This window comes from Ovis aries, chromosome 16 (genome assembly GCF_016772045.2).
Source record: "Ovis aries strain OAR_USU_Benz2616 breed Rambouillet chromosome 16, ARS-UI_Ramb_v3.0, whole genome shotgun sequence".
Classification (NCBI taxonomy): domain Eukaryota; kingdom Metazoa; phylum Chordata; class Mammalia; order Artiodactyla; family Bovidae; genus Ovis; species Ovis aries.
This window is the reverse complement of record NC_056069.1, coordinates 31743790-31750489: the sequence shown is the minus strand read 5'-3', so window position 1 is coordinate 31750489 and position 6700 is coordinate 31743790. Positions and strand designations below refer to the sequence as shown.

The window sequence follows — 6700 nt, the reverse complement described above, 5'->3', positions numbered from 1 at the left end:
ATAAATGATTCCCACCTGACGGGCAAGGTGGAGAAAGGGGTGTGAGCATCCTTCTTAGAGCAGAAGAAAACCATCCCCCCACTCAGCTCTCCTTTCCATTCCACCAGGCAACAAAGCTGGAAATCACAACTGTTTGGTTTAACATGACGTGTGAGTTAGAAGAACCTCTATATACCAAAGACCAAGATGTCCTCAGCTCTTTGATTAGGACGCCCCAAAACGCTGAGCATTTCCTCGTGGTTATCAGGCCCATGAGAGCCATCCAGTTGAAGCACGTCCACAGTTGAAGTAAAATCAAGTCATATTCAGGAATCAGGAAGTTCGTGAGATATGAACTGTCTTAGTCTTTCTAGGTATTGTATATATAAAACTGTATGTCATTATCCCCGTCCCTTTGGCCCAGAGGGCTCCACGGCCCCGGGAAAGCGCTCGTACGTACGTGGCCATAACTTCGTCCTGTGTACTGCGGAAGCATGGGAGAGGTGGCTTTAAATATCTGTCAATGCTAGAGAAAGCATCAAAGCAGTATGTTTTCCTGGTATCGGGAAAAGCCACACGCAATCCACATATCAGCGGCGAATGGAGAATTACAGCTGCACACTCATACCTGGAGGTCAGGTCTACCACGGGGTAGGTGCTTCCCAAAGCTATGATCATACGAGATGATGGTCTCAGGACTTAACGCCATATTGGGTGCAGCACCCGCCAGGTGGCGTCGGTATCAGTTTGGAGGGCTTGCCCTAGTTGATGCCGTAGCCCTAGTCGTGGTAGGAGATGTTGCAGTTGATGCGCGAACGGAGGCCGATGTATCAATAGAAGCTGCGCATCTCGCCCAGGCGCGCGGCGTTGCGGTGGGAGAGAACAGCGTGCAGCAGCTGAAGGCGCCCAGCACAGGAACATGCAGCCGAGCCGCTTGTCCCAAGCGGTGCGCTAGAAAACCTGAGCGGCGTTCAGCTCGCACCGGGAGCACCTCCAAGTGTGCGCGCTCGCTCTGGCGCAGGTTGTACACGCCAGGCCCCGCGCCCTCCTCTGGCGGCTGCTGTGCGGCTGGGCCAGGGCGGTGGCGGCAACCGAGGCCAGGAAAGGTCGCCGGCATCGAGGTAGGTGGGCTCAGGAGGCGGCAAGGCCAGCTTGACGGCTATGCGGCTCCGGCAAGCCCAGCAGCAGAAGAGCCAGCTCCGCTTTCCAGCGAGAAGCCCTGCATCCTGGGGGTCTGTTTCGGGCATCCAGGCGGCCTCGAACCCGCGGCCGCCGGCACGGCAGACAGGTAGACTGGGTCTGCAGCGAGGGCGAGCAGAGCGGCTGCGGCCAGCCCGCCTGGCGGCTGGACCTGGAAGATCTGGGAGGCGCGGCTGGCCTGGGCCGGCTTGGCGCTTCCAGCCCGGCGGGTCAGCGGTCGTCCCGAGGGCGGGCAAGGGGCGGACGGCCGGGGACCCTGTGCCGCGGACATAGCCCGCGGCAGCCCAGCCGGCTGGATGGCGGGATCCCTGCCTCCCTTCATGAGGACTAACCCTCAGACACGTCTGCTAGGTTCCAGTCGCTGGAGAACGCCAGGTGGCTGGGAGGAACAAGGATCCCTTTACTTCGGAGCTAAGCCGGCTGTCTCTCACTAGCAAACGGTTTGTTCAGACCACAGGTACACAGTCTTTCCAACTTAAATCAAAAATTAAAAAGTCAATTAAGCTTGTTCACTCCAAACCCCCTTCCCCGTCCCAGCGTAGGGAATCTCAGTACTCACCTGGGACGCCAAGTCCCAAGGAAAACAGCTTGAGTGAAACTTTGGATGTCATTTAAACTTTAAATTTAAAGCAATGATGCCGGGATATCAGGAGAATTTACCCAAAAGATAAATACTGAAAAGGAATACCGAAAAGCCAGTTAAGCTCCAAGGGCAGAGCATGTGTCCAAGCACCTGTTCAGGGTAGAGTCCAGATTTCCTCTGTTGGGTGCCTCTTATATCCTGCCAACTATGCCAAGCAAATATTGACAGGAATTCAATTAACACTCAAGAACAAAAGAGAATTTCATTCAAGTCACACTGTGGATTGTAACCCAGGAGATAGACCCTTAGAAGCTATGAGAACAGTTCCTCCTATTAGCAGCCCAAGGCATAGTCAAATACATTTTTGAGACAAAGGAGCTTACAAAAGGCCACTTTACATTAAGTTCACCAAAGATACATTGTCCAAGTAAACACAAAGCAAGCAGTATGTCACTATGACCCCCTATGGAGTTGGAAAAGAATGGTCATCCTTAAGAAGTTGCATTGCTAGGGTCACAAAAAGAGGGAAAATATCTCTGCTGCGGAACAGGCATTCTTTTCTTTCAGGAGGTCTGGCTGGTGTGTATCACAGGATACACACTAGGAGCGAATGAGGAGGCTGAAAGGGCGAGCATGAAGGGAAGGAGAGTTTTATGTTAAATTTTATTGTCCTGCCTTGAAATAGAAATTTCATTTCCTCACAAATCATCCAATAGTTGACCCATTTCCCCAAAAGAAACAAGATCGTATTTCTAGTTTTGTACCAGTGAAACCCGTCTTTGCGTTTATTCCCTAAGGCCACAACACTGCCAGGCTGTTCTCCAGAAAATACAGAGAATCATGAGGTCCCCCCTTTTGAACAGAGTAGACTGACTTACCAGGAAGCTTCCACAAAGGCCCCTCAACAGAATTGGAGAACTCAACACAAAGGGAGAAGAGCTGAGATCTCGAATCAGTCAGAAATCAGTGAGCGCAATGGGCTCCATGGGTACCTGTTGCAGTTACTCACCAGCTTTAGATTACTTCCTACCCTATTTTAACAAGAATAGTTAAAACAAAGTTCAGAGAGCTTTACTGCATATAAATATTTTATTGAAGAAGAAACAAACTTCTCAAAAGGGAAGATTTCAAATTTAAAACTAGTATGAAGCTCAGAGCCTTGATGTCTCAGGGCAGCTTATAAAGTGAGCATGAGGAAACTGACCTTTACAATGCTTGGTTATTACGCTCAGGGTTTCCAGGGAGCAGGGGACTGGTTAAAGTGATTATCCTACTTTGTTTTAAGAAGATAACAACAGTTTTAAAAAATCACTTTCAAAGGCATTTGTAAGAAATGGGCTGAGTTAAATTACCCATGTGTTTTGAATAAACTCGATTTAGTTTTGCTTCCGTGCCTTATTCAGTTTTCTCGATCAGGGGAGTTTTCACGATCAGGGGAGTTTTCACGGCTGGTCTATGTTTTTTTTTTTCACTCCACTTTATTCATTCCATTTATCCCCAGCATCTCTGATCTTTCAAGATTTCAAACTCTTTTGAAACTCGGTTCTCAGTTTCTAGGGGACAGCACCCTCGAAAAGCTCCAAAACTGACGTGTGCCTTTGGACACAACGTTGCGATCTGCGCTGTGCCCGCCTGCTGGGTGCCGCCACCCTTGGGTCTCTGGGGCAACGTTTTGTCGATCGCTCTCGGGCGAGTGCACTGGACCGGTGTTTTCTCAGTAGTTTCCACCAGAGCCGAGGTGGCTCTTTCTCTGGGTCGCAGCTTTGTAACAGCTGAGTCACAGCACTCAGGTCTACAACTGCGCACACAGAGTCCTGTCAGCGAAGGGAGGGGGAGTCTGGGGTGCCAGACACTAGCCAAGGGAGACGAAGAGATTATAGGAGACGGCGCTCGAGGAAGAGCATATAGATTTTCAATCACCGCTGAGTTCAATCCTCTGGAACTATTTTGGTCCCCGAGAAACCGCAGTAGGAGAACGGTTCTAAGAAGACTTGTAGTTAACATTCACCAGCCTCCAACCGGTGCTGGACGTGGTTCTAACTCGGCGCCCGACACCAGGTCGGGACAAGGCGTCTATACTCTAGTTCAACTCCCCCTTCCTTTAGGGAGGTGAGGCGCCTGGCGCCGGGAAACTCACCGAGAAACTCTGAGACCCTAGAGGTCAGCGCCGAGAAACTTCGGGTTTGGAGGAAGGAACGGTGCCGCTGCCAACAAGACACCCAGCAGGTAGCAGACTCAGCTTGCGTCAGAACAATGGCAGCCCGTCCTCCTCCCAGCGGAGATGTTAATAGATACCCAGGTCGGGGTGAATCCCGGCGCCGCGAGGCTGACCCGACGGCACGAACCGAGCGGTGCTAGGGCCGCGAAGCGACAGCACAGGGGACCTGGGGGCCCACGCGAGGAGAGAAGTTCCCTCTGGTGCCGGGAGGGTGTATGCCAAAGAGAAAGCGCCGGCTAGGCGCTGCAGACCGAAGGGAGGCTGAGACATCCCCGGCTGGGCGGCTGGAACTGCCCGCAACCTTGGCTCCCGGACCCTCCACTGGCGGCGCAAGATCCGGATGTGCCCCAGAGGGTTACCGTTGAGCGCAGACAGACCCAGCGACTCGGTGGAAAACTACACTTACATTATGCTAATACAAATGAGAATAAGTCCTCAGGCACAGATACAAGTAAAAACAAAACAACACGATCGCAGCGATTGCAGAGCAAACCACGCCGAAAAGGAATTTCTGCAAGCCAACCGTTCAGAGAAGCTAACTCTACAGAGATCTGACAGCAGACACCGTGGATAGGTATAGTCTACTGCGATGGCCTGAGATCTGGGACCCTTTGCTGCAGTCCTGCAATGCTTGCACCTGGACAAAAATGTCTCCTCCAGAGGCACCAAGATACAAAAAAAAAAAAAAAAGAAAAAAAAGACTATACGGAACTAAAAAGAACCGCCTGCCTGCCCAGTTGAGGCAAATTCTGGACACGGAGACACAAAGAGACCTAAAATCCTACCTGCCACTTACACAGAGCGGAGAGCATGTGCAGGGTACTGCGCATGCTCCTTGCCTAGGACACCCTCTAAGGGGTTGGTAAACCACCCAATCCACCAACCCCTGGGCACACCCCTATCCTCACCCCAGCTGCCCCTCCTCCTTGAGAAAGCTAGTTTGCAGCAGGGGCCCCAGTAAAGACTTGCCTGAATTTCTCATCTAGCCTGTCTTCAATTTTTATTGATTAAAGAGGCCAAGAACCCTGGTTAGTAACACTACCATTAAATGATTACTGTCACTCTTGCTAAATCAGTGTTGACCCCCCTGAAAATTGCTGAGCGGGACATACTACGACTTATAAGACTTGTGATTTGTACAAGAGTGAACTGGGAAGCAGAGGTTAATGTGGAACTTGCCAAATTGAAACCGGCTCTAAGCAAGTACATTGCTTCTGGCCCCTCGTTCTGAGGATGGGGATTGCCGAGGGGCTCGGACCCTGAGAAAGTGCCGACTGGGCTCTAATGGCAAATTCTGAGAAAACTCCGGTCCAGTATACTGGCCAGGGCCACAACCTCCAAAACTATGACACAGAGCCTCTAATGGGGCCAGTGCAGGGAACCAGCCAGGCAGGTACAGTTGAGGGCATTGTGTTCAAAGGCAACTATTCATTTTGGAGCTTTCAAGGCACTAAAAAGAGCGGACACTGAGAAATGAGGGCTGCTAACTCAATGGCAACCCACTCCAGTATTCTTGCCTGGAGAATCCGAAGGATGGGGGAGCCTGGTGGGCTGTCACCTATGGGATCGCACAGAGTTGGACACGACTGAAGCGACTCAGCAGCAGCAGCAGCAACTCTCAGGAAAACTGAGAGTTTCGGGGGATAAAATGAGATGAATGAGGTGGGATGAAAGGAAACAAAATATAGATAAGGCTTGAAAATCCCCTTAGGGGACATAATGGGTTTGGGCCACGTAAACAAAACTAAGGGTTTCCCAGGTGACTCAGTGGTAGAGAGTCCACCTGCCAATGGAAAGGTTCAGTCCCTGGGTTGGGAAGATCGCTTGGAGTAGGAAATGGCAACCCACTCCAGTATCCTTCCCTGGACAATCCCATTGATGGAGAAGCCTGGCAGGCTACAGTCCACGGTGTCGCAAAGAGTCCTGTCGGACTGAGCAACTGAGAGTGCGCGCACGTGCACACACACACACACACTGCCACTAAGGGCTACAATCGCACGAGGCTAATCTCATCGTTCCACCACCGTCCAAGGGCATCAGGCAGACACTAGCTTTGCGAGGTCCCACAAAGGGACCACATTAGGGGAGGGATCGGCCCGCCAGGCCCATACTTTGGCTTTGGAGCTTCAGCGGCACCGCAAACCAGGAACCGCCAGCCACGACTTGCTGTTCTGAAACCGAAATTTCCTACGACTGAAAACTCACAGGCCGCAATGAAGGGCGACTTGCTACCCTAAGGAATCCCTCTAGCCCGGCTTGCTCAGACTAAAAAATCCCGAGAGCAAGGTTAAAGCCCGACTTTCTACGACTGAGAAATCGCAGACAGGACTAACCCCCTGCTGATCCTGAATAGCGACTCGCTTTGCTCGAGAAACCACGCTGACCAGCGCTTTCTCCAGCCGGGATTAGCAAAACACGAACGCCGGCGCCTCAACTTGCGCTGGCTCCAAGCAACGCGGCCCCGGAGCAAGGAACCGCGCAGGGACGCAGGAGGAGCACCAAGGCCACCGAGAAAACGACTGCATGCAAATGTGTTCTGTGATAGAAAGGCCTCGGGCTCAGCACACCAGGGAAAGTGCCACCGGTAACAGGGGTGGGGAAGATGTCCTGGAGAATTTAGGAGTTCCATTGTGGAGAGCTTTCCCACGGCCTGCGCTCCGGTCGAACTGGAAGGGAGTTCTGTGCCGCACGGAGGCTTCTGGGCAACTTACTGCTTTTAC

At 51.9% G+C, this 6700-nt stretch overlaps 1 pseudogene; it reads right to left on the bottom strand.

Moving 5' to 3' along the window:
• Positions 1 to 305: 305 nt before the first annotated feature.
• LOC121816766 (alpha/beta hydrolase domain-containing protein 17C-like) lies at positions 306 to 1450 on the bottom strand (annotated as a pseudogene).
• Between the last annotated feature and the right edge of the window lie 5250 nt (positions 1451 to 6700).